Source organism: Arachis ipaensis, chromosome B2 (genome assembly GCF_059453495.1).
Source record: "Arachis ipaensis isolate K30076 ecotype BB chromosome B2, ASM5945349v1, whole genome shotgun sequence".
NCBI lineage: Eukaryota > Viridiplantae > Streptophyta > Magnoliopsida > Fabales > Fabaceae > Arachis > Arachis ipaensis.
In genome coordinates, this window is record NC_142437.1 from 43,375,240 (window position 1) to 43,389,294 (window position 14,055).

At 38.5% G+C, this 14,055-nt stretch overlaps 1 non-coding gene across 1 annotated transcript; it reads right to left on the reverse strand.

The window, feature by feature from the left end:
* Positions 1 to 10,244: 10,244 nt before the first annotated feature.
* On the reverse strand, positions 10,245 to 10,352 carry LOC148573780 (small nucleolar RNA R71). The gene has a single exon (XR_015906530.1). It is a non-coding gene; the product is annotated as a small nucleolar RNA R71 (small nucleolar RNA).
* Positions 10,353 to 14,055: the final 3,703 nt, after the last annotated feature.

The window sequence follows — 14,055 nt, forward strand, 5'->3', positions numbered from 1 at the left end:
TTTATCTTGTATTGATTTTTGGGGATTTTATCACCTTTTACCCATATTTATTCAAGAAATAGCATGGTTTTGTATATTCTCCTTTAATTGTGCTTGAATGTGAAAACATGCTTTTTAGGACTCAAAATAGCTAAATTTATTTCACCTTGATTCTATTAGATGCCTTGATATGTTTGTTAAGTGATTTAAGGTTTAGGAGGCAAAGATTGGATCAAGGGAATGAAGAAAGAAAGCATGAAAAGTTGGAGAACTCATGAAGAAATGAAAGAACCGGAAAGCTGTCAAGCCGACCTCTTTGCACTTAAACGACCATAACTTGAGCTACAGAGGTCCAATTGATGCGGTTCCAGTTGGGTTGGAAAGCTAACATCCGGGGCTTCGAAACGATATAAGATTTGCCATAGTTGCATCGCGCATAGGGGCGCGCACGCGCACGGTACGCGGACGCGCCGATGGTGGCACATGACCCACTTAATGCAAACGTGGCCAGCGATTTTAGAAGCCTTGTGGGCCCAATCCAACTCATTTCTGATGCTATTTAAGCCAAGGATTGAAAGGGAATCAACATACTTTTACATACTTTTCATACTTTTACTTACTTTTAACCATTAGTTTTAGTTTTAGCTTAGTTTAGTAGTGAGAGTTAGTTTCTAGAGAGAGAAGCTCTCACTTCTCTCTAGAATTAGGATTAGGTTTAGTTCAATAATCTTAGATCTAGATTTTAATTCATGCTTTCATCTCCTTCTATCTCTCAATTCTTTGTTGCTACATTCATCTTCTTCTATTCTTTTATTGTAATTTCCTTTATGTTGTTCTTATATTTTGTTGTAGATCTAGTATTGTTCCTTCTACTTTCTTCCAATTCAATAAGAGGTAATTCATAATAATTGTTCTTCTTTGCTTTTCTATTGTTGATCTCTTGCCTTTGTAGTTGTAGATTCCTTTAATTCTTGCAATTAATAATGTTTACTTCTATTGCACTCTATGTGTTTGTTGAAATGCCTCTTTTAGTTTTAGTGTAGATTTTGTTCCTCTTGGCCTAGGTAGAGTAATTAGTGACACTTGAGTTATCTAATTCCTTTGTTGATTGATAATTGGAGAGATTGCTAATTGGTTTGGAGTGCACTAAAGCTAGTCTTTCCTTGGGAGTTGGCTAGGACTTGTGGCTCAAGTCAATTCATCCACTTGACTTTCCTTTAATTAGTAAGGGTTAACTAAGTGGTAGCAATGAACAATTCTCATCACAATTGAGAAGGATAACTAGGATAGGACTTCTAGTTCTCACACCTTGCCAAGAGCCTTTTATAGTTGTTAGTTTATTTTCATTGCCATTTACTTGTCATGCTTCTTATCCAAAACCCCAAAATAACTCATAACCAATAACAAGACACTTTATTGTAATTCCTAGGGAGAACGACCCGAGGTCCAATACTTCGGTTTATAAATTTTAGGGGTTTGTACTAGTGACAAACAATCTTTTTGTATGAAAGGATTATTGTTTGGTTTAGGAACTATACTTGCAACGAGAATTCATTTGTGAAATTCTAAACCATCAAAAATCCAATCGTCACTAATGAAAAAGAGAAAATGAAATGAAAACTAACTAAAACTAACTAATCAACTAACTAACTAACTAATTAGTTAACTAAAATAAATGGTTATCAATGGTGTTTGGGAGTGTTGGATGAGGGGTAGAAGAAGGGGAGAAGAAAGGAGAAGGAAAGAAATGGAAAGAGGAGAAGAAAATAAATGTAACGAAGGAAGGACATCCACGCGCACGCGCATATGGCGCGCGCGTGTGGATGGTGGTGTAATGGATGCGACGCGTACGCGTACATCGCGCGTCCGCGTGGATAGCTTATTTTGAGAGTGACGCGTACGCGTCATGTACACGTACGCGCGAGTTGGTTTGTGCGAAAGGCACAATGCGCGCTCAACACTCGCACAACTCTCGGGTCAATATATGAAGGAGTGAAAATTTGGTATCCACGCGTACGCGTACATGGCACGTGCACGTGGATAGGTGAAAATGCTTGATGCACGCGTACGCGTACAGTGTGCATACGCGTGGATGGTGCTCTATTTTTTTTTTCAAAATTTTTCTATGTTTTTGCACCAATCCAAGCATTCCAAACCTCCAAACAGCTACCAAAACACCATAAAACCTTATTTAACATACTAAACTACCAATTATACTCAATAAATCAACCGAAAACAGGAATTTAAACTAATTACCAATATGTACAAAAAAAATGAAAAGAAGTTACCATGGTGGGGTGTCTCCCACCTAGCACTTTTGTTTATTATCCTTAAGTTGGACTAATGGGGAGCTCCTCTCAAGGTGGCTTGTGCTTGAATTCATCTTGGAATTCCCACCAATGCTTGGTTCTCCATTGTGCCCCAAGATTTCTTATTTGTTGCACCAAGTGTTGATGGAGTTCTTCACAAGCTTGGGGCTCCCAAAGTTGATCCTCATCTTGTAATCCGGGATCCCACACTTTATTTTCACACCCGTCTTGAAGTTGATTCTCATTGATCCATGTGGGTGCCATAGTTTTGGAATTCTCATTTAAGCAACTAAACAACATCCTAGACCCAAGCAATCTAGTTTTACACCAACCGTTGCAATTAAGCTTTGAATGTGTAGCCATTATGCACCTAGAATGATATTTCCAACCACTAGCCATCTCCCTTTTGCTCTTAAAGCCACAAATATATCTAAGTTGACCATCCATCTCTAGCAAACCATATTCAAGGGGAATAATAAAGCTCAAGTATAAGGAATTTATCCACTTGAATGAAAGAATGGATGGTGGTGGCTTGGAGAGAGGTATCTCCAATGTGCTAGCAAGCTTTACTCCCTTGTGTTCTTCCTTGTTAATCTCCACCTCTTCATAAGCTTCTTCACTTCCAATCCTTTGTTCATCAATTTCATCTAACTCTTCCCCATCACTCAAATCATAAATAGGAGGTTGAGAGAAATCTACCTCCACATTGCTTTCTATCTCATTGGGAGAGGGTTCTTCAAATTCAAAGGATTCACCACCAAGAAGATTGGATGCATGGCCTTCATCTCTAAGGGAACTCAATTTTTGCTCCATTTCTTCCAAGTCTTCATATGGAATATGCCTTGGAGGTTGTGCACATTCCTCCTCAACATTAAATTCACTCTTCTTGGAGAGGTTCTCTTCAACTCTAGGTTTCCAAGGAGGTTCCACATCTCCTAAGTCTTCAACCACTTCTTCCTCTTCTTCAATGATCATAGGCTCCTCCAATTGCTCTAATACAAAATAACATCCCTCATTTTCCACCGGAGTTTCCAATCTCTCCTTCATGCTATGCTTTTCAATTGATTCTCCACATGTGACCATGGAAGTGCTTTGAGTGCTCAAATATTGGGAGACTAAAATGCTTACTACCTTGGTCAAGGTAGCCACAAATTCTAGTATCTCCATTTGCATTTCTCCTTGCCCTTGAAGTATAAGGCTAAGGGTTTCATCTATTGAGGATTGGGATGGATAAAAGGGTTCATTGTCTTGGAGAAAGGGTTTATAATAGGAAGGTGGTTCTTCTTGGTAAGGATGTGGTAGTGTGTATTGAGATGGTTCTTGGGAGTAGTGATCTTGGGATGGTGGTTCCATGTATGGCTCATGTGGTTCAAAAGGTGGTTGGTATGGTGGATATGGATCAAGGTCGTATGGAAGTGTTTGGTGAAAGTAGGCTTGTGAGTGTGGTTGAGGTTCATGTTGAGGATATGACTCATGGGCATATGGTGGTGGTTCTTAAAAGTCACAAGGAGATTCACCATAGCCATTGGATTGGTATGCATCATAGAATGGCTCTTCTTCATAGTGCATTGGTGGAGGTTGTTGCCATGAAGATTGATCATATGCATATGGCTCCTCCCCCCTTTGGTTATTCTATCCTTGATACACATCCTCATTGAAGCTCTCATTTCCTACAACATAATTAGAACCAAACTCATAGCCAAAGTGAGAATTCATGATGAAATGGGGTTTATCAAGCAACTCGTTCCTGTTAGAGCCTGAGGAATTGATTGAATCATACTTCATTGCATACTTTGTGTTGTGTCTCATGCTTATAGGATATCCTTGTGATATAGATTGCATGACAATCGCTATATCCATTTTAAGAACTATTCATACTCTAACTTGAGATGTTGAGACTGATCACCTTAATGTTGATTGTTAGGTGTGAACAGGGTCTAGATGACTAAGCGGGAACAAGGTCGCAGTAGACGACATGAGATTTCGAGAGAGATTCCAACGCACGATCCCGATGCCTTTACGGCGGTAATGAACACCATGGCTGAGGCTATGCGTGAAGTGGCGACTGCTACTGTTCGAGCAATTGACCGTTTAGGAGATAAGAACAGCGAGCGTAACATGTCTGGCAGTGGGGTATGTGAAGAGGATGGTAACAACACTTGAAGTATTGAGAACAATGACAAGCTGATGACTCTGGTGACTTTCCTGAAGGTGAACCCGCTCGAGTTCAAGGGGACACTTGTGGCAACCGAGGCAGACAACTAGTTTTGAGGAATAGAGAAGTCGTTGAGGGCGCAACAAGTACCCAAAGTACAGTTCGTTGTGTTCGCAACATATATGTTGGAAGGAGAGGCTGAGCTCTGGTGGCATGGAGTGCAGAGGTTGTGGCAGCAAGACACGAGGGAGATTCTTTGGGAAGATTTCAAGGAATAATTTTATAAGAAATAATTTTCAAAGTCTGTTCGTGAAGTTAAGGAGATGGAGTTGATGCAACTGAGTCAAGGAAACATGTCAGTAGCTGAATATACTAGGAAGTTTGAAGATCTGTGTTATTTTTTGAAGATCTGCCAAGGAGATCCTGATAGCTTTGAAGAATGAAAATGTCTGAAGTATGAAGGAGGACTCCGCGATGAGTTGATGCACTCTTTAAAGCCTTTGGAGCTTCGAAATTTCACAGAGCTCATTAACAAGAGCCAGCTTATGGAAGACTGTGAGAAAAAGATGGCGGCAACGAGGATGGGTTTTCAGTACTTGCCACAAAGGAATGCTAACAACTTTCATCGACCTATGTTTCAACAGAGGGTGCCATTCAAGAATCTTAGAGTACCTCAACGCGGTAATCAATGAGTTGGGAATGCCTCTGGTAGATCTAATTTTGGGAACAGTGGTCGACGGAGGCAGAACCTTGGCAAGAAACCTCAGCAAGGCCGCATGGATTAGTTATGTAGGCAGTGTGAAAAGGATCACCTCGGCAGGCCATGCCAGTTCAGAGCACACACTTGTTTTGTTTGCAGAGAAATGGAGCACATTGCGAATAATGTAAGAACCGGAGTAAACGCTTTAATAAAATAATAATTTAATTGTTCAAAATAGGTTCAAAAATATAGAAGTGTTCTTTTTAAAATATAAAGGTGAAATTTGAATTCAATGAATTTTTCTGAGTGGAAAAATGTATCTTTTGGAAAAAAATTTTGTAAAAATGCCTACCGACACTTAAGCCAGCAGTACCGGCTCTAGTCTGACCGGTACCGCGTATTGAGAAAAATAAGATTTTGAAAAAATTGAATTTATTTCTTTGAAAGGTCAAAAATAATTTAGAATCGAAAACCAGGCACTAATTTTAAAGGCTTTGGCCCAAAGTGGGCCAAACGATCTAAAACGCTAATAGGTTGGACCGAGCCCAAGTTGGGTCCAAGCCCTATATATATATATATATATATATATATATATATATATATATATATATATATATATATATATATATGACTTTTAATGAGCATTCAGCTCATTTTAACCTAATTTGAGAGAGAGGGGCGCTGATTTGAGAAGAGAGGAGAAGAGGGTAATGTTACTATTCATCACCATCTTCCGGGAGGCATAACTTGAGCTATGGTCCTCCGATTGACGATCCGTTTGTGGTCATGCAAAGCTCTCTTTGAGCTCTTCGTTTCTATCTAACAAAGTGATAATATTTTTGAAATCCATGCTCCAATTCTCAGCCCTAACAATTTAGCAATTTTGGTTTTAGTTCTTGAGTAGATTTTGTGATTTTGTTTATTTAGGGGTGATCTAGAATTGGAATATTTTTGGGTTTTTCCCCTAATATCGTTGGGTAAGATAAGTCTCTTTAAACTCTTGTTGTTTGATATTTTGGTTAGCCATAGTGTTGATTTTCGCTATGTTATATGTGTATAGCTGATGAGCGGATAATTTATACGCTTTTTGGCATTATTTTTACATAGTTTTTAGTATGATCTAGTTAGTTTTTAGTATATTTTTATTATTTTTTAATAAAAAAATCATATTTCTGGACTTTACTATGAGTTTGTGTGTTTTTCTGTGATTTCAGATATTTTCTGGCTGAAATTGAGGGACTTGAGCAAAAATCAGATTCAGAGGCTGAAGAAGGACTGCAGATGCTGCTGGATTCTGACCTCCCTGTACTCAAAGTGGATTTTCTAGAGCTACAGAACTCCAAATGGTGCACTCTTAATTGCGTTGGAAAGTAGACATCCAGGGCTTTTCAGAAATATATAATAGTTCATACTTTGCCCGAGTTTAGATGACACAAACTGGCATTCAACGCCAGTTCCATGTTGCATTCTGGAGTTAAACGCCAGAAACAGGTTGCAAAGTGGAGTTAAATGCTAAAAACATGTTACAAACTGGTGTTCAACTCCAAGAGAAGCCTCTACACGTGTAAAGCTCAATGCTCAGCCCAAGCACACACCAAGTGGGCCCCGAAAGTGGATTTCTGCATCATTTACTCATTTCTGTAAACCCTAGTAACTAGTCTGATATAAATAGGACCTTTTACTATTGTATTAGACATCTTTGATCAGTTTTATGCTATCTTAGACCTTTATGGGGGCTGGCCACTCGGCCATGCCTGGACCTTGTTCTTATGTATTTTCAACGGTAGAGTTTCTACACACCATAGATTAAGGTGTGGAGCTCTGCTGTTCCTCATGAATTAATACAAAGTACTATTGTTTTTCTATTCAATTCAAGCTTATTCCGATTCTAAGATATTCATTCACACTTCAATATGAATGTGATGATCGTGACAGTCATCATCATCCCCAACCTATGAACGCGTGCCTGACAACCACTTCCGTTCTACCTTAGATTGAATGAATATCTCTGGGATTCCTTAATCAGAGTCTTCGTGGTATAAGTTAGAATCCATGCACGAACATTCTTGAGATCCGGAAAGTCTAAACTTTGTCTGTGGTATTCTGAGTAGGATCTGGGAAGGGATGGCTGCGACGAGCTTCAAACTCGCGAGTGCTGGGCGTAGTGACAGACGCAAAAGGATCAATGGTTCTTATTCTAGTATGATCAAGAACCGACAGATGATTAGCCATGCAGTGACAGCGCATTGGACCATTTTCACTGAGAGGACAGGATGTAGCCATTGACAACGGTGACGCCTAACATACAACTTGCCATAGAAAGGAGTATGAATGATTGGATGAAGACAATAGGAAAGCAGAGGTTCAGGAGGAACAAGCATCTTCATACGCTTACCTGAAACTCTCACCAATGAATTACATAAATATCTCTATCTTTAATTTATATTTTATTTATATTTTAATTATCAAATATCCATAACCATATGAATCTGCCTGATTGAGATTTGCAAGATGACCATAGCTTGCTTCAAGCCGACAATCTCCGTGGGATCGACCCTTACTCACATAAGGTTTATTACTTGGACGACCCAGTGCACTTGCTGGTTAGTTGTGCGAAGTTGTGACAAAGAACTAAAATTATGAACGTGCGTATTAAGTTTTTAGCGCCGTTACCAAGGAATGAAACGTCACGATTTTTGCGCACCAAGTTTTTGGCGCCGTTGTCGGGGATTGTTCGAGTTTGGACAACTGACGGTTCTTCTTGTTGCTCAGATTAGGTAATTTTATTTTAATTTTAAACTTTTTGTTTTTGTTAATTTTATTTTCGAAAAATAAAACAAAAAAATTTTTTTTTATAAATATTTTTAAAAAAATTTTATTCTATGTTCTTTAGAATTTTTAAGAATGAATTCTAGAGTTTCATGAAGCATGTTGAAGCCTGGCTGGCTGTAAAGCCATGACTAATTCATTTGGACTAGGGCTTCCACTTATCAGCATAGAATGAAGTTGGATGAAGTATCAGCTTTTGTATGTTTGAGTTGTATCTGCTAAAGCTTGGCTGGCCATTGGCCATGTCTAGTGTTTTGGACCGGAGCTTTCGATGAAAGCTTGGCTGGCTACTAAACCATGTCTAATTCCTGGACTGGAGCTTTAGATTAATATTGCAAGATTCCTGGAATTCCTATTAAAAATTTTGAAATCCTTATTTTTCTTTTTCCAATTAATTTTCGAAAAATTACAAAAAAAAATTTAATAAAATCATAAAACCAAAAATAATTTTGTGTTTCTTGTTTGAGTCTGGAATTCTTCATGATCTTCAAGTTGTTCTTGATGAATCCTCTTGTTTGATCTTCATCTTTTCTTGTTTTGCATCTTTTCTTGTTTTCCATATGCAATTTTAATTTGTTAGTGTCTAATTATTGAAAATTTCTAAGTTTGGTGTCTTGCATATTTTTCTTTTCTTAAAAATTTTCAAAATAAGTTCTTGGTGTTCATCTTGACATTCATATTGTTCTTGCATGCATTATGTGTTTTGATCCAAAATTTTCATGCATTGAGTCTTTTTGATGTTTTTCTCTCTCATTATTAAAATTCAAAAAATCAAAAAAATATCTTTCCCTTTTTCTTCTCATAAAATTCGAAAATTTGAGTTGACTTTTTCAAAAATTTTTAAAATCTAGTTGTTTCTTATGAGTCAAATCAAATTTTCAATTTAAAAATTCTATCTTTTTCAAATCTTTTTCAAATCTTTTTCAAAAATCAAATCTTTTTCATTTTTCTTTTATGATTTTCGAAAATTTCAAATTGATTTTCAAAATCTTTTTCTTATTTTTATTTCATATTTTCAAAATTAATGCTAACAATTAATGTGATTGATTCAAAAAATTTTTAAGTTTGTTACTTGCCTAATAAGAAAGGTTCAATCTTTAAATTTTAAAATCCTATCTTTTTGTTTCTTGTTAGTCAAGTAATCAACTTTAATTTTCAAAATCAAATCCTTTTAAATTTCTTTTTCAAATCTTTTTCAAAATAAATTTCAATCACATCTTTTTCAAAATTAATTTCAAAATATTTTCTAACTTCTTATCTTTTCAAAATTTGATTTTCAAATCTTTTTCAATTAACCACTTAACTTTTTGTTTGATTCTTAGCTTTTTCAAAACTACCTAACTAACTCTCTCTTTCTGATTTTCGAAAATCCCTTCCCTCCTTTTCAAAATTCCTTTTTAAATTAACTAATTGTTTTAAATTTAATTTAATTTGATTCAATTTTCCTTTTTTAATTTTCGAACTTTAATTTTTATTTTTTATTTTAAATTTAATTTAAAAACAAAAATACTTTTATTTTAATTTATTTAATTTTCGAATTTCTCTTCTTCTCATCTCTTTCTAATTATTTATTCATCTACCAACACCCCTCTTTTACCCAAGAATTCGAACTCATTCCTCTCCATTGTGTTTGGATTCTTATCTTTTCCTTCCTCCATTATTCTCTTCTTATACTTACATAAGGAATCTCTATACTGTGACATAGAGGATTCCTCTTCTTTTCTGTTTTCTTCTTTTTCATATGAGCAGGAACAAGGATAAGAACATTCTTGTTGAAGCTGACCCTGAACCTGAAAGGACTTTGAAGAGGAAGCTAAGGGAAGCTAAAGCACAACTCTTTGGAGAAAATCTGACAGAAATTTTCGAAAAAGAAGGAGATATTGCCGAAAATAATAACAATGCAAGGAAGATGCTTGGTGACTTTACTGCACCTAATTCCAATTTACATGGAAGAAGCATCTCAATCCCTGCCATTGGAGCAAACAATTTTGAGCTGAAACCTCAATTAGTTTCTCTGATGCAACAGAATTGCAAGTTTTATGGACTTCCATCCGAAGATCCCTTTTAGTTCTTAACTGAATTCTTGCAGATCTGTGATACTGTTAAGACCAATGGAGTTGATCCCGAGGTCTACAGGCTTATGCTTTTCCCATTTGCTATAAGAGACAAAGCTAGAATATGGTTGGAATCTCAACCTAAAGACAGCCTGAACTCTTGGGATAAGCTGGTCACGACTTTCTTAGCCAAGTTATTTCCTCCTCAAAAGCTTAGCAAGCTTAGAGTGGATGTTCAAACCTTCAGACAAAAGGAAGGTGAATTCCTCTATGAAGCTTGGGAGAGATACAAGGAACTGACCAAAAAATGTCCTTCTGACATGCTTTCAGAATGGACCATCTTGGATATATTCTATGATGGTCTGTCTGAATTATCAAAGATGTCATTGGACCATTCTACAGGTGGATCCATTCACCTAAAGAAAACGCCTGCAGAAGCTCAAGAACTCATTGACATGATTGCAAATAACCAGTTCATGTACACTTCTGAAAGAAATCCTGTGAGTAATGGGATGCCTCAGAGGAAGCGAGTTCTTGAAATTGATACTCTGAATGCCATATTGGCTCAGAATAAAATATTAACTCAGCAAGTCAATATGATCTCTCAGAGTCTGAATGGATTGAAGGAATCATCCAACAGTACTAAAGAGGCATCTTCTGAAGAAGAAGCTTATGATCCTGAGAACCCTGCAATAGCAGAGGTGAATTACATGGGTGAACCCTATGGAAACATCTATAATATCTCATGGAGAAATCATCCAAATTTCTCATGGAAGGATCAATAAAAGCCTCAACAAGGCTTTAATAATGGTGGAAGAAACAGGTTTAGCAATAGCAAGCCTTTTTCATCATCCACTCAGCAACAAACAGAGAATTCTGAGCAGAATCCATTTAGCTTAGCAAATTTAGTCTCTGATCTATCTAAGGCCACTGTAAGTTTCATGAATGAAACAAGGTCCTCCATTAGAAATTTGGAGGCACAAGTGGGCCAGCTGAGTAAAAGAGTCACTGAAACTCCTCCTAGTACAGTCCCAAGCAATACAGAAGAAAATCCAAAGAGAGAGTGCAAAGCCATTGATTTAACCATCATGGCCAAACCAAGAAGGGAGGCGGAGGACGTGAATCCTAGTGAGGAAGTCCTCCTGGGACGTCCAGTGACCAATAAGGAATTTCCCTTCGAGGAACCAAAGGAATCTGAGGCTCAATTAGAGACCATAGAGATTCCATTGAACCTCCTTCTGCCCTTCATGAGCTCTGATGAGTATTCGTCCTCTGAAGAGGATGAAGAAATTACTGAAGAGCAAGTTGCTAAGTACCTTGGTGCAATCATGAAGTTGAATGCCAAATTATTTGGTAATGAGACTTGGGAAGATGAACCTCCCTTGCTCACTAATGAACTGAATGCATTGGATAGGCAGAAATTACCTCAAAAGAAACAGGATCCTGGCAAATTCTTAATACCCTGTACCATAGGCACCATGACCTTTGAGAAGGCTCTGTGTGACCTGGGGTCAGGAATAAACTTAATGCCACTCTCTGTAATGGAGAAACTTGGGATCTTTGAGGTGCAAGCTGCCAGAATCTCATTAGAGATAGCAGACAACTCAAGAAAATAGGCTTATGGACAAGTAGAGGAAGTGTTAGTAAAGGTTGAAGGCCTTTACATCCCTGCTGATTTCATAATCCTAGACACTGGGAAGGAAGAGGATGAATCCATCATCCTTGGAAGACCCTTCCTAGCCACAGCAAGAGTTGTGATTGATGTGGACAGAGGAGAACTAGTCCTTCAACTGAATGAGGACAACCTTGTGTTTAAAACTCAAGGATCTCCTTCTGTAACCATGGAGAGAAAGCATGAAAAGCTTCTCTCACTGCAGAGTCAACCAAAGCCCCACAGTCAAACTCTAAGTTTGGTGTTGGGAGGCCACAACCAAACTCTAAGTTTGGTATTGAACCCCCATAGTCAAACTCTAAGTTTGGTGTTGGGAGGTCCCAATAATGCTCTGAACATCTGTGAGGCTCCATGAGAGCTCACTGTCAAGCTATTGACGTTAAAGAAGTGCTTGTTGGGAGGCAACCCAATGTTATTTAATTATATCTATTTTATTTTCCTTGTGTTATTTCGTGTTTTATTAGGTTGATGATCATGTGGAGTCACAAAAACTACTAAAAAATCAAAAACAGAATGAAAAACAACATTAAAAATAGCACACCTTGGAGGAGAGCAGTCTGGCATTTAAACGCCAGAAACAAGCATCTGTCTGGCGTTTAACGCCAGAAACAAGCACCAAGCTGGCGTTTAACGCCAGAAACAAGCATCTTCTTGGCGTTAAATGCCAGAAACAGGCTACATTTGGGCGTTTAACGCCAGGATTGCACAGCAAGGGCATTTTACACGCCTAATTGGAGCAGGGATGTTAAGTCCTTGACCCCATTTGATCTGTGGATCCCACAGGATCCCCACATCTTCTTCTCTCCTCTTCACACCTTTTCATAACTCTCTTCCCCAAATACCCTTCACCAATCACTTCAATCACTCTTTCCCATCACCTCTTCACCACTTACATCCATCCTCTCTTCCCCATAAATCCCACCTACCTCCAAAATTCAAACTCTTTTCCCTTCCAAACTGAACCCTAATGGCCGAACCCTAAATCCCATCCCACCCCTATATAAACCCCTCTTTCCTTCTTTATTTTCACACAACACAACCCTCTCTTCTTACCCTTGGCCGAATACACCTTCTCCCTCCATCTCCTCCATTCTTTTTCTTCTTCTCCTTCTTTCTTTCTTCTTTTGCTCGGGGATGAGCAAACATTTTAAGTTTGGTGTGGTAAAAGCATAGCTTTTTATTTTTCCATAACCATTTATGGCACCTAAGGCCAGAGAAACCTTTAGAAAGAGGAAAGGGAAGGCAATTGCTTCCACCTCTGAGTCATGGGAGATGGAGAGATTCATCTCAAAGGTCCATCAAGACCACTTCTATGAAGTTGTGGCTAAGAAGAAAGTGATCCTTGAGGTTCCTTTCAAGCTCAAAAGAATGAGTATCCGGAGATCCGACATGAGATCCGAAGAAGAGGTTGGGAAGTTCTCACCAACCCCATTCAACAAGTCGGGATCTTAATGGTCCAAGAGTTCTATGTAAACGCATGGATCACTAGGAACCATGATCAAAGTGTGAACCCGAATCCAAAGCATTGGCTCACCATGGTTCGGGGAAAATACTTAGACTTCAGTCCGGAAAATGTAAGGCTAGCGTTCAACTTGCCAATGATGGAAGAGAACGTACGCCCCTACACAAGAAGGGTCAACTTTGATCAAAGGTTGGACCAAGTCCTCATAGACATATGTGATCAAGGAGCTCAATGGAAATTTGACTCAAGAGGCAAGCCGGTTCAATTAAGAAGGCATGACCTCAAACCAGTGACTAGGGGATGGCTAGAGTTTATTCAACGCTCAATCATTCTTACTAGTAACCGGTCTGAAGTTACTATAGACCGGGCCATCATGATCCATAGTATCATGATTGGAGAGGAGGTGGAAGTTCATGAGATTATACCTCAAGAACTTTACAAGGTGGCTGACAAGTCCTCCACTTGGGCAAGGTTAGCCATTCCTCACCTCATATGCCACCTCTGCAATTCGGCTGGAGTTGACATAGAGGGAGACATCCTTATTGAAGAGGACAAGCCCATCACTAAGAAAAGGATGGAGCAAATAAGAGATCATGGACCTCAACAAGAGCATGAGGAAATTCCCCACCATGAAATCCCTGAGATGCCTCAAGGGATGCACCTTCCTCCACAAAACTATTGGGAGCAAATCAACACCTCCCTAGGAGAATTAAGTTCCAACATGGGACAACTAAGGGTGGAGCATCAAGAGCACTCCATCATCCTTCATGAGATTAGAGAAGATCAAAGAGCTATGAGGGAGGAGCAACAAAGGCAAAGAAGAGACATAGAGGAGCTCAAAAGCACCATTGATTCTTCAAGAAGAGAAAGACGCCACCTTCACTAAGGTGGACTC